General features: G+C 48.6%; 1 pseudogene; it reads left to right on the plus strand.

Moving 5' to 3' along the window:
• The first annotated feature begins 2806 nt into the window (after nt 1–2806).
• LOC127772147 (indole-3-acetate O-methyltransferase 1-like) lies at nt 2807–4268 on the plus strand (annotated as a pseudogene).
• The last annotated feature ends 10258 nt before the right edge of the window (nt 4269–14526 follow it).

Here is a 14526-nt window from a genome sequence, read left to right on the forward strand (position 1 = left end):
TCGTGGCCGAAACGCGGTTGAGTGGTTCCCCCACGTCATGTGTGTTTGATCAATTTTTGGCACGCGTGACGGGGAGTATTTTAATTTGGTGTTCGTGGCCGAAATGGACGTGCGATGCACGGTCTTTTGTAGCACCAAATTCCGCAGCTATATATCACGTTTGTGAAACCGATCTATTTCTTGGGCGTACGCAAGTGTAGTGAGGTGGCTCCGTACATAGAAGAATTTTATACTCCTTTCATTTCAAAATATAGCAATTCAAAATTAAATGTAACACATCCTAATATAACGAATCCGGATAAATGTATGTTATTCGTTGTGTATTAGGATATATATGTGTCATCTTTGGCTTATACGTTGTAACTCGTTAAGCAAAGCCCTGAATTATATTCTATTATCTAAAGAAAATATATGTCAACCAATATTAGGTTATAATATTTTGGAACACAAGAAGTATTAGCTATCACTTGAGGAGTGTCTATATTGGGTCAATTGAAGCATGAATATTGGATTGCCTATGGCAGATTTCCAAAATTTTCAGAATTCCGGTAACCCAATATTAATTGTTAAACCGAAATGTTCAACCCTGAAACACTGTCTGATGAGTACTGTTCAGTTGTCAAAATTAATCAATCTTTCATGCATGTTAGGTAGCTAGGCGTACATCAAGGACTCAAGGTGTTCCGTTCAACTGTGCATGTATGCACGCACGCTATATATAGTTAATTGATCTACCTGCATCATCTCACAAAAAAAAAATCGTATCATCACCTTTCTTTAAATATAATGGTTGCTGGCCTAATCTGGTTGCCTATAAATATAATCTAGTTTAATATCCCTTCTCTCTTACACAAACTTATCTTCTTATGTCAATTTTTTTTTTTGAAACACTATTATAGATGTAGGTGCATATATAAACACATGTAAACTCACCTGTATAAACGTAAGTGTATTGTGCCCATTATTTATCACTTTTTTCAATATATAGACTTACCAACTTCTTTACCTTATATAATCCTTTTCAGAATTGTGTTTCCCAAGTCTTAACTAAAATTTTGAGAAAAAAAATTTCTTGCAGATATTTACTTCTCAATAACTCTATGCACGTCTCCGTTGTATTATGTTCTAGTCTTACAGTCCATTTGGTAAGCGAGCAAATATTCATCAATCTGTTTTTAAAGAAAAAAAATCCCCTAAATTAATCCTTTGGTGCGCTTAAACCACTATATTTAAAAGATGATATTTTTCTCTTTTCCCTAGTGCCTGCTTATAAAATCTCCCCTTTATTGTGTCCACTTTCTTATGGATACTCTAGGAAGTTTATAGAAGCCTATGGTGTATATTTGGAACACTTGAATGTAACAACATGTGATGTTCTCAACCAATTAGAGCCTTTCACCTCTTAATTTTTCCCACCTACTTATCTTCTCAACCAATCACAATATTTTCCTATTTATTTTTACCTGCTTTTTTATAATAATTATGTTCTAACCTAGATTTTTTTTTATTTTTGGATGAAGGTAGTAAGAATTTATCAAAAAGTCGCCTCGCCTTCCCCACTCCCACCAAAAAAAAAAAATAGATGGGTGCTTTCCCAATTATAAGAATTAAATCTCTTCCCCACTTTCTGAATCACGCCATATAACTACTTTCCAACTTTTCCTGTATTAATTGTATGCCGAAATAAGTTATAGGAAACTTCCCACTTTGTAGCTCAGCATATCAGACACTCTTTCTTCTCTCTTTATCAACTCTTACCACAAAAACCATTTTTGCAGTTTCATTTCAGACAAAGCAAATTAAAGAGCAGAAATTTCAAGGCCATTAAGTTTTTGTCAATGACTTTAGCAACAAAACTGTATCATCAGAGACCAGTAGCGGACACAGGTTTAGAATACAGATGGGGTGGCAGAGCTAGCCCTAATTAAGTGATGGCACAATGCACACAAACCATAGTCGTTGGTTCACGGTATTGGCGCAACAGCGCACGGCACGAACATCGAGAAAATTAACAACAAAGATTAGTAGAAAAATGAGAAATGTTGTTAGACAATAAGGGCAACTACTTTCAATAGTTCGGTGGGGGTATAAAATGAGATGAAAAATTATTTAAGGGTTTAAGTGCTTCGTCAAAAGTTCAAGTGAGTAAAATTGATTTTTTTTTATATATATTTACCAATTTAACTATTTACTATAGACTGTATTATGTGCTAAAGAAATAGAAAGAAAATCAAATTTTATGTATGGCCAAAATCAGAAACGGTCAAAATGGTACTACTTATATGCGAACTTTCATAAATGTTTTTCTTTCAAAATGGTACTACTTATACACGAATTTTCATGGTGGTGTTCTTTTCTTCTGAAGATGAATATTAAGTTTTTTACACAAAACGAGGTTGTATTAATGTATGATTGATTGAGTTTTAATTATTACAAACTTAAAAAATAGATTAATATAATATTTTAGAGCAACTTTCATATAGAAAGTTTTCGAACAAAATGTACCGTTTAGCAGTTTAAAAAACGTGCTACGAAAATCTTAATCTTAATCTTAACTCTTATTGGAGAAAAGAACGGGAGTTGATTTATCTGACTATTCAATAGTAGACTGATGACTAATGTGTTAGAAATAGGACTAAAATAAGGTTTGGGGGCGTGGGGCAACACGGACTGTAGCTGGGCCGGCCGACCCACCCTGCCTAATGGGTGTGTCCGCCACTGTTCAGAGACTACTATATATATATATTAGATATACGCCCCCATCAACTCTACTCCCGCAGTGTGCGCACGGTGGAACCAAGATAAGATGCAAGCGCAGGACATGAAGAACGTCTTCTGCATGAAGGGTGAGCAAGGGGAGTCCAGTTACCTCAAAAACAGTAAAGTTCAGGTAACAAATAGAACTAAATTAATTACCTAAATGCTATAACAATTAATTGAAGTTCAAATTCTATTTTTTATACGTAAAGAATTAATTGTTGAAGTTCAAATTCAGCATTCAACTTTAGATTTAAAAAAATCAGCATGCAAGTATGCAACTAGAGGCTATTATGTTTCATTAGCAAGTTGCTTCCCTGTGCTTGATCGAGCGAAAATGGCAACTAAATGCAGTTTAGAAACCTGCAAATGATGCTGCGTGCCCTGGAGGAGACACTGGACAAGGTCGTGCTCCCACACCACGGGCCGGGGAGGCTTCTGCTGACGGCGGCTGACCTCGGCTGCTCATGCGGCCGCAACACGCTCGTCGTCGCCGATGCGATCGTGCAGCACATGACCAAGCTCTGTCGTCGTCGCGGCAAGGGCGAGCATGGTGACGACGCCGCGGCTGATCCGGAGTTCTGCTTCTACTTCTCCGACCTACCGAGCAACGACTTCAACACCCTCTTCGGCCTCCTCCCGCACCGCGGCGCCGCTTCCTCCGGCGAAGGAGCCGTGGGCGGCGGCACTACTTCGCCGCCGCCGTGCCTGGCTCGTTCCATGACCGTCTGTTCCCGGAGCGATCTATCGACGTGTTCACCTCCACCTTCTGCCTGCACTGGCTCTCTCAGGTAACGCACCATTATAGATTTCGAGGCGTGTTCACCTAAATGAGAATCAAGGAGCTTGATTACATATTTACATAGGTGCCGGAAGAAGTCGCCGACAAGTGGTCGCCGGCGTACAACAAGGAGAAGGTGTTCGTCCACGGCGGCTCGGAGGAAACCGGCGCGGCGTACAGGCGGCAGTTCCAGTCCGACATGGCGCGCTTCCTGCGCTGCCGCGCCGCGGAGCTGAAGCCCGGTGGCGCCATGTTCCTGGTCTTCCTCGGCCGCCCGCCGTCCGCCGGCCCGACCGACCAAGGCCGCAGCCTGAGCCTGTTCGGCGCCATGTTCGAGGAGTCGTGGCGCGACCTCGTCGGCGAGGGGTTGATCGACGGCGAGAGGATGGACAGCTTCAACGTCCCGTCGTACGCCGCGACGCTGGAGGAGTTCAGGGAGGTCGTCGACGCCGACGGCTCGTGCGAGGTCAACCGGCTGGAGCTCGTGATGGGAAGCCCTCTCGCCGTGGACGACGACGACGACGATTCCCACGACCGCCGCGCGGTCGGGCGCACGGTGGCGAACAACCAGCGATCGGTCTTCGGTAAGCTCGTCGAAGCGCACATCGGCAAGGAGCTCGCCGACGAGCTGTTCGTCCGGGTGCAGAGCCGCGCAGAAGCGCTCGACGACAAGCTCGTGGACGAGATGCGGGTCCACATCCACATCGTCTGCTCGCTTTCACTCGTGTGACGATACTTAAATCGTACAGTGTCCTAATGAAAAAAGAATAATCAAATTCCGGGTACAATAATTTAATTAAGGTTATATTTGGCACATCTCATAATTTTAGATAAGTTTGTATGTTAAATTATAGTGGTTTAAACTTTTATATTTCAATTAAAATAAAAACAAATGATGCATCCATTATCAATGTAATCGCAGATTCAGATCCATAGATTTATGGAGTTATGGATATTCATCTTTAAGAAATTTCGGATCTAGAGCTATACCAAATAGTATGTAAATATAATAATTGAATTTGTTAAATAATTCTATCTCATTTGTTGGACATGAAAGTTGGGAGTACTTGGCGATGCAAATAGTAGACGAGCAACATGTTTAGTTTGACCAAATTTATAGAAATACATAGCAATATTTTTAAAACAAAATAAACATTGTCGACGGGGGATACCCGTAGACCGGATATAGAGGGTATTGGGGTACGCTGCTACAAGGATCTACGTAATACGACATCAAGTAGGCAGAAAACAAAGATGATACTGGTTCAGGCCCCTTGGTAGGTAATAACCCTAATCCAGTTGATATGGGATTATATGATGGAAACCACAGATTACAAAGGGAATAGTGGAACTCGACGGTACCGACGAGATCGTAATCGAGTTGATCCGATTAGGTCTCCGACGACTTGGCTCCGATAAGCTCCGGCTTCGTAGGCTGTGGTGGATGTGTTGGCTCTAAGATTCGATGCCTTAGGTCCTTCCGGGGGGTCCCTTTTATATCGCAGGTCAACTGTCTCCAAGTAGGACTCGGAGAAGCCGGACCGAACACGACACAATGACGACCCAGTTCTGACCAAATAGGACTCCTTCCATCTGTGAACTCCATGATAAATTTCCTTAATGTATGCCGAGCACGTCCGTATACTCGTGAGCATACCATATCGATACGTGACGTATATCGAAGGGTAGAGGGTATACCTTACCCGTAACCCGGACACTAGCCCCCGACTTCTGCTTAAATGAACTCGTGAAACCGATCGCGACTTCTGATGTCGAAGTTGTCGTCGTTCTCGGCGTGATGACCGAGAGACGAGGAGTGATCGACAACGCCGGGTGAAGCTCAACGGTCATGAGTGAATTTAAATTGAAGTCCGAGAAACTGCCGCGCGTAACGGACCCAGAAATTTCCGGCGACCATCTCTCTCCTTTCCATGGAATTCACACTGTCGGGGGTGCGTCTATTTAAGAGAGTTTTGGGGATCCAATTTGAGGTCCGCCTGTTAAAAAAAACTTTCCAGCTTCCAAGCGTCCCTCGTCTTCACCGCTCCCGCAAGAACCCTAGCTAGTTCATCTCGGTCCCTTCTCCGGCGATCCCTGGCAGTGATGGATCTCGACAAGTCTACCTCCACCAGCGCGTCGCTGAAGAAGCTACAGGTGGATGGCACCCTTCCCGGTCACGGGACCATGGAGAGAGAAGCAGGAGGTATTGAACCCCAGCCTATCCTGGGTCGCATGGTTGCGAATGAGGACTACATTCTCTGTGGTTTTCTTCCTCCGCCTTCTGAATTTCTTCTCTTGGTCTTGAATTTCTACGGCCTTTCTTTGCTCCATTTGAGCCCCAACTCCATCGCTTTCCTCAGCATTTTTTCGCATCTTTGTGAGGCCTATATTGGGGTAGAGCCGTTTCTTGACCTTTTTCGTTTCTACTATGAGTTGCGCTGGATGGAACCCAACAGGGTATCCGGGTGTGTCGGTTTCCGACTCTGGGATGGCCTGAAGTCGCGCTATATCCCCTTCCAGTGTCCTTCTCGTAGCAAATGGCGGGCGAGGTGGTTCTATCTTCAGATAGAAAATTCGGATCCAGTCTTTGTTGTTCCTGAGGAACAACCAGACAAGATTTCGTCTTGGACCGCAAAACCCGCCTTGACCCCATCCCTCCAAGCTTTCATCGATATCATTGATGACCTTCGAGTACGGGGGTTGTCGAGGTATGAAGTCGCTACCGACTTCATTGGTAGACGGATCCAGCCGCTCCAGGCTCAAGCCCATCCAGCCTTTGACTATTCTGGACCGGAGGATGCGACCCGGGTTTCTCCTCGTGGTATTTTTCCTTTATTTACACTGACTTGCTTATGTGCGTGTTCCTCCTGACTTATCGAATTTTGGTTCTCGATTCACAGGTCTGAGCAGCGAAGCCGTTGAGCGCCGTGTGGGCTAGTTGATGATCAGCGGCCCGACAACGGCAAGCCACGTCCCTGTTCCCCTTTGCGAGAAGGGGGCAGCCGAACGCGAAGCTGCCATCAATGTAAGTGTACTCGGCAGCCCTTCTGCACTTTTATTCCAAGATCGCATTGTGACTTCATAAAGCGTAGGCTCTCCCTCTGACTGACATCATCGGGCCGCTCGTGGATCATCAGGCGGCGGTGTCGCTGAAGGAGGACGTCGCCAAGGAGGCGTCCGATGTTGCCGCCGCTGCTGCCACAACGAGTGGCGGCAACGTTCCGAAAAGGGGGAGAAAATTCTCCTCCGTGATCGGAAATCGTCGGAAGACACCCACTCCCTCGGTAAGCTTTCCTGGTCCCTCATCGCGTAGTCGGAAAACTTCCACCTCACATCATACCCGTTATACTCCAGGCCTCGGACGCGTCTCCCCCGCCTCCGCGACGGCAGCGGCTTGTGACGCTTGGCGAGAAGTAAGTGGATGAGTTTGAGGTTTTGTCACTTCGCCAAATTCTTGTAGCCTGTCTCAATTGCAACCTTTCGCAGAGCGGCACAGGCAAAGGGCGGTGCAAGACGGGTCTGGAGGAACCTCTAGCGCGTCTCCTACTGTGGCCTCGACAGATGTCGTGGTCGTGCCCAGGAGCCGCGAGGCGACGCCTAGTGGGCCAGCCAGTGATCTCGCGGCTGGTCGGGGTCCGCCGGCTGCTGTCCTCACCTGGGAGGAGCTCCAAGTCGAGATGGGGCGCCTCCTCGAGGCTGGTGCTTGCGGCATTAGCCGTGAGATCGTGGAGGCGAGGGCGGCAGCGGCGTCGTCGGCGAATGAGCGAGCCGATCAGCTGACGTGTGATTTGGTGGAGGTTCGCGAGGACCTCCAGAAGATGAGGGAGTTGGTGGCCGGCAATGAGCGACAACGACAAGGGCTCGAGCATCGTATGTCGGAGCTTGAGAACAACTTGACGGAGATCCGTGGCTCGCTGCGGGTCACCTACACCGGTCTGCACCAGCTCGCCGAGGAGTGTGGCGTCAAGACTACCATCCCGGCAAATCCCGACGAATTCTCGCTGACGTTTTCACTTGCAGAACTGGCGACAGCGATGGAGACGTCCAACGGGATCTACACCGGGGCACGCCATGTCCTCGCGTGTGTGAGGCTGGCGCACCCTGAACTCGATCTCCAGAAGATCTTGGATCAGGGGGCGGCTAGCGACGCGCGCAAGGATATGTTGGAAGAAGTTGGCGATCTGGGGGAGTCTGTCCTCCCGCTTTTTGAAGAGTAGGATTTCGGCTCCCTCGTACTCATTAGACATGCTGTATAAAACTCTAATTGGTTCCAACCGCCTTTGTGCATGCAGTCATCACCTTAATTTTCTTTAGCATTGTGATCTTGAGTACTTTGTTGTCGTCTGTAGAGACGTTGATGTCGAGGATGTCCAGCAGCGCGGGCAGCCTGAGTTGCCAGCGATCGTTCTAGCACTTGCGTTCGAGTCACATGTGCTGCAGGGCGATGTAGATCGAAGTTCGCCCGTGGAAACGGGCGTGGCGGCGACTTCCTTAGGTTGGTTATTTTTGTTTTCATCTCCTTCACCCTTCTGTCTGGATTGACTAAATTTGTTGTATTCTCGAGAGAGAAGAGCAGTTTGACTTAGCCGTTTCCATGCTGAGCAGACCTCGAGAGTGCGCTAGCTGACCAGGATCGTCGTATCCAGTATTGGAAGACGAAGTTTGAGGTTGCGGAACTCGAGAGGGCTATGCTGGAAGTGAAGAAGGACCAGGCCATGGAGACACTCTAGGGTCGCAAGGTGTGGTTCAACTCGTATCTGAAGAGTTGCTGCATCTCCATGTCGAGAGTTTGTAGAGAGCTCCGAGTACCCCGTGGGGATCCCGAGGAATCGGCGGCCGGATACATCTCGTGGCTGAATAGGGCCTGCGCCCAGCTCGATGGCATCGGCCAGCGTATCGACGAGGCCCTGAAGCAAGAGTGTCATCGATCGAGCCGATATGCCGGGGGGCATGTATTGGCTTGTATACGAGATCATCGTCCGCAATTGCACCTTGAGTTCCTCCACGAAGGGTTTTCTCGTTCTTGGAGAACTCCTACGGAGATAGATGGCTTGGCGAAGTCGATGGCGCCAAAGTTTTCCAGTCAATGGACTGGCGTTGGCTTTCCTGGTAGTCTCTGTGTCCTGTGACAAATGTCTTAGGGCAAAAGTGTAATATAGTTTTGGATTTTGATGGGATTGTAAGAAATACTTGTGAAATAGAAAAAAATCTATCTAACTAAGCTTCCTTACTCTGGATGTAGTGTGTATGAGTGTCTTCTCACTTCGCGACTTCGATCAGTCGTTTGAGTTATACACTCTCCCTAGCCCCCAGCCTTGTCATCGGAGAATTCTTCTCGGAAGATAAGGCTCTTGGACCTTTGACCTGCCTCAGTTGAACAAGCACTGATCCTAGCCCCCAGCCATGAAGTTGGAAAGTTTATTTCCGATTACACGGCTTGGTTAATACGCACGGCGAGAACTCTTACACGACCAGATCTTACATGGTCTTTCGTCTCTACAGGATCTGACAAGGTCTTATCGGCTCTGGGCGTCCCCAGCCGAAGTTCCCTTAGGTTCCTCGGAGGCCTTGTCAAGACAGCGTAAAGGGACATGAGGATAGGTTTCAACGCTAGGTGTCATCTGGGTAAGGGATCCTCGGGAAGGAACACTTCGATTGTGATCTGGACCTAAAAATATGCTTTATTGAAGCTGTAAGATGTCTTACAAGTATGGATACTATTGACTTATACATAGAATTTACGTAATTGATCAATGTTCCAGGAATTTGCCAACTCGTGACCATCACCGTCTGCAATTTTGAATGCGCCTGGCCGCAGAACTTGAGTGATCGTGTACGGTCCTTCCCATTTGGGTGAGAGCTTGTTTCGCCCTGCTTGGCTTTGAACCCGTCGGAGGACGTAGTTGTCGATCGAAAGCGTGCGTGCTCGGATGCGCTTCTCGTGGTAACGACGAAGGGCCTGTTGGTAGCTGGCTGCTCGAATGGCAACTCGTTCGCGATGTTCCTCGAGTAGATTCACATCGTCGTTTCGCTGCTCCTCCTGATCCTCATCGGAGTACTTCTGTACTCGTGTACTTTGGTGTCGTAGCTCGGTGGGGAGCATGGCCTCTGAGCCATACACGAGGAAGAAGGGTGTCTCCTTGTTGGACGTTGTCGGTGTGGTACGCACGGCCCATAGTACAGATGGAAGTTCTTCGACCCACTTCTTGTCATGTGACATGAGCCTGTCGTAGACGCGGGTCTTGATTCCTTGTAGTACTATGTCGTTTGCCCTCTCGACTTGTCCATTGCTCTGAGGGTGAGAAACCGAGGCGAAGCAGATCTTGACTCCCAGCCTGATGCAGTAATCCTGGAAATCGGCACTAATGAACTGGGAGCCGTTGTCCGTTATGATACGGTGGGGCAATCCGAATCTGCAGAATATCCCTTTGATGAATTTGATGGCGTTGTCGGCCTTGATTTCCCCCGTGGGTGTCGCTTCAATCCACTTAGTGAACTTGTCGATCGCCATGAATAGGAACCTGTAGCTACCCTGTCCTCGTGGGAATGGCCCGAGTATATCTAGCCCCTAGCACGAGAACGGCCAAGTGAGAATGATAGTCTGGAGTGCTTGCGCTGGTAGCCTTGTGTGTTTACTGTGGAATTGACAGGCTTCACACCGCTGAACCATGTCGCAGGTGTCTTTGAGGGCGGTTGGCCAGAAGAACCCTTGTCGGAAAGCTTTTCTGACTAATGTCTGATCGGCGGCATGTGACCCACAGATCCCTTCATGTATGTCGAGGAGGAGGTGTCTGCCATCGTCGGACGAGACGCATTTTAGAAGTACCCCGTTTGGTGCCTTCTTGTATAGATCGTTGCCGATCATACGGTAGACTTTTGCTTTACGGGATATTTTCTCGGCTTCTGCGTCGTCCTCGGGCAACTCTTCGCTGCTTATGAATTTAATGAGTGGGGTGCGCCAGTCGTCCGTGGTCTCGATATCGGCAACGGCGCGCTCTACCTCTGTAGCCCCCGAGCTGGTGTCAGGGGTGACTGGGCTATCTTCGCCGCTTGCCTCTTTCACTGATGGCCTCGTCAGGACGTCCAGAAAGGTGCCAGGTTCAAGTGGTTCTCGTCTGGACGCGCGTCGTGCTAGATCATCCGGTTCGATGTTATCTTTGCGGTATATGTGTTGGACCTCGATCCCATCGAACCTTTTTTCCAGCTTCCTGACTTCTGCGAGATACTTGGATAACTCGGGGTTAGAGCACTTGTAATCTTTATGCACCTGGTTTGCGACTAGTTCGGAATCCCCTTTCACGATCAGTCGCCTGACTCCCAGCGAGTAGTCCTTCGTATTCGGCTGTGTTATTGGTTGCCCTAAAGTTGAGGTGAATTGCATGCTTAAATTGATCTCCCGAAGGTGATGTCAAGATGAATCCTGCCCCTGCTCCCTGGCTGTTGAGTGCTCCATTGAACGCCATTGTCCATGTTTCATTGTCGATTTGGTTGTCTGACCTATTATCAGGCATGGTCCAATCGGCTACGAAATCGGCGAGTACCTGTGACTTGATGGCTGTTCGTGGTACGAAGTGGATATAAAATTGGCTTAGCTCGACTACCCATTTCGCAATGCGGCCGACAACGTCTTTGTTTCTCACAACTTCGCCGAGAGGGAAGGAGGAGACGACTGTGACCTTGTGGGCTTGAAAGTAGTGGTGTAGCTTTCTTGATGTCATGATTACTGCGTAGAGCAGTTTTTGGATCTGTGGATATTTTGTCTTTGCGTCGTGGAGAGCTTCGCTGACGTAGTAGACTGGTCGTTGCACCTTCTCTCTCTCGACAACAATGACAGTGCTAACGGAATATGGCATGGCGGCAATATAGAGAAATAATTATTCATTAGGTTGGGGGGCAACAAGTACAGGTGGATTGGATAGGTAGCGCTTGAGTGCAATGAATGCCTCTTCGGCCTCCTGTGTCCATACAAATTTGTCTTGCTTTTTTAGCAGAGCGAAGAAAGGTTGTCCTCGCTCTCCCATCCTAGCGACGAACCTGCTTAGTGCTGCCATGCATCCGGTTAGCTTCTGTACTTCCTTGAGTCTTGTAGGTGACTTCATGTTCTCGATTGCCTTGATCTTCTCGGGATTTGCTTCTATTCCTCTGCCAGAGACGAGGAAGCCGAGTAGCTTGCCCAATGGTACTCCGAACGTACACTTCTCTGGATTGAGCATGAGGCGATATCGTCAGAGGTTGTCGAACGTTTCCCGCATATCGTCAGTCAATGAGTCGCTTGTCTTGGTCTTGACAACAATGTCATCGACGTAGGCCTCGACATTGTTTCCGAGCTGGTCGCTAAGTGCACCTTGGACCGTGCGCTAGAAAGTGTTTCCTACGGTTATTAGTCCGAACGGCATCTTAACGTAGCAAAATACCCCGAACGGCGTGATGAATGCTGTCTTCTCCTCGTCTTCTTTTGCCATGCTTATTTGGTGGTAACCGGAGTAAGCGTCGAGGAAGCTCAACAACTCGCAACCGGCTGTTGAGTCCACCGGTTGGTCTATTCGAGGAAGAGGAAAATGATCCTTGGGACACGCCTTGTTGAGGTCGGTGAAGTCGACACACATTCTCCACTTCCCGTTGGCCTTCCGTACCATGACTGGGTTGGCTAGCCACTCTGGATGGAGTACCTCTCTGATGAAACCGTCTTTGAGAAGCTTGTCGAGCTCTTCTCGTATGGCTTGTTTTCGATCTGGTGCAAATCTCCGCAGTTTTTGCTTACTGGCTTGGCATCGGGTCGCACCATGAGTTTGTGCTCAATCACCTCCCTGGGTACCCCCGGCATGTCGGACGGCTGCCAAGCGAACACGTCAGCATTGTCGCGGAGGAAGGTGATGAGCGAGAGTTCCTATTTCTCGCCTAGTGATACCCCGATCTTGACGGTCTTGTCGAGGTTGGCACTGGAGAGTGGAACGATCTTGATTGCGCCATCTGGTTTCGACGACTTGTTTGTCTTGCTCACTTTCTTGGGTGGCTCTGTTGTGGCAGGCGGGCTGGGCGTGTGCTCGACCATGTCGAGGCTCTGCTTGTCGCATTGTACTGCCAGCTTAGCGTTCCCTTGAATAGTGATTGTTCCCTTCGGTCCTGGCATCTTGAGCACTTGATACGCATAGTGAGATGCGGCCATGAACTTCGCGAGTGCAGTTATCCCAATGATGACATTGTATGCTGTATCAAATTCAGCGATATCAAAGGTGATCTGTTCCGTTCGGAAGTTGTTTGCTTGGCCAAAAGTCATAGACAACGTAATTTTGCCCAATGGTTTGGACGATGACTGAGGAGTGATTCTATGGAAGGGTTGATCGGTGGGTGTCAACTCGCTTCGTGGGATCCCCATCGCGTCCAAGACGCCGGCGAAGAGAAGGTTGATTGAGCTGCCGGCGTCAATCAGTACTCGGGCGACCTTGATATTACGAATAGTGGGTTCGACCACAATCGGATATCGCCCTGGGATGACAGCAGTCTTGGGGTGGTCCTCTTCTGAGAATTCTATCTTCTGCTTGGACCACTTCATCTTGGGCGCAGCCCCCTGCCATGTCAAACAGACTTCACGTTCCACTTTCTTGTATTCTCGCTTTGAGGAGTATGCCGTGGAACCTTCGAAGATGTGTGAGACATGGAGATCAGAGTCTGGGTATGCTGAGTCCGATTCTTGAGTAGGCGCCTCAGCGTCCTTCTCAACCACGCGTACTCGCTTGCCTTTTTCCGATGCCATGTGTTTTGCGAGCGACTTTTTGAAGACGAGGCAATCTTCTAGAGAATGTCTGTCCGTCTTGTGTATAGGGCACCATGCTTTCTTCGTGTCACTGCCTTGCGGGTCTGGGCGCTTGGGAGGGTCCGCGTATTCTGTTGCGAGAATTTCCGATTGAGCTTTCCTTTTCCCACTCTTGCGATTTTTCTTCTTGTTCGACTCAGGTGCGTCCTTGGCTGGTTTCTTCTCTCCTCTGGTCTTTGGTTTTTCGTTCTTGCGTCTCAGTGCGTCATCCGCATGAGCACATCGATCGACAATTTCGAATAATCTCCGAGTAGTCGTGATGCGCCTCGTTGCCAACTCCTGAGTAGTGTGGCGATCTCTGACACTGGATTTGAAAGCGCGAATTACAGAAGCATCGGTGATCTCAGGGATTATGTTTCTGCACTCGTTAAAGCGCCGAACATAATCCCTCAAGGATTCGCCCGGGTTCTGTGTCAACGCATGTAGGTCGTCTTCGATCGCGTGGCGCTTGTAAGTTCCTTGAAAGTTGGCTACGAACTGCTGCCATAAGTCTGCCCACGAAGAGATCGAGTAGGGGGGGAGATGCATCAGCCATGAACGTGCAGAGCCTTTCAGTGCGATTGGCAAGTAATTCGCCAACGCGTTGTCGTCCGCTCCGGCGGCGTAGAGTACCATGGAGTAAACCAGAAGGAACTCTTCCGGGTCGGTGCTCCCATCGTATTTCTCTATTGCTCCAGGTTGGAATCTTTCAGGCCATCAGACATCCCGAAGTGAACGACCGAAAGCTCTACACCCAGCGCTAGGGGCGGTGAGTTGTCGGCGATCATACATTCTTCGTGGATGTCTATCTGATGATGAAGATGACGAGGATGATGACGATGACGATGGGTCGCTTGGTTCCGGCGTACGATTACGGGGACGTCGGTCGGGTTCTCGAGAATCCTGTCGTCGTCTCCCGCTGTTGTCTCGGCACCGATCTCCATCATCGTCATCATTATTGCGACGTCCTCGACCAGTATCGCCCAGCACCCGTCGTTCGTGATCGTCGTGATCGCGGCGGTTGTGGCAGTTATCACGGTCTCAGCCTTCGCTTGAACGGCCTCCTCGATCTTTGTTATTGTGACACCGTGAAGAAATATGACGCCGGGAACGGTTCTCGTTATCTCGTGTGCGTCGCACCTCTCGACGGCCATTCAGGTGATCTCGGAGATCACCGATGCCGCGAGGTGGAGGG

Source organism: Oryza glaberrima, chromosome 4, assembly GCF_000147395.1.
Source record: "Oryza glaberrima chromosome 4, OglaRS2, whole genome shotgun sequence".
Classification (NCBI taxonomy): domain Eukaryota; kingdom Viridiplantae; phylum Streptophyta; class Magnoliopsida; order Poales; family Poaceae; genus Oryza; species Oryza glaberrima.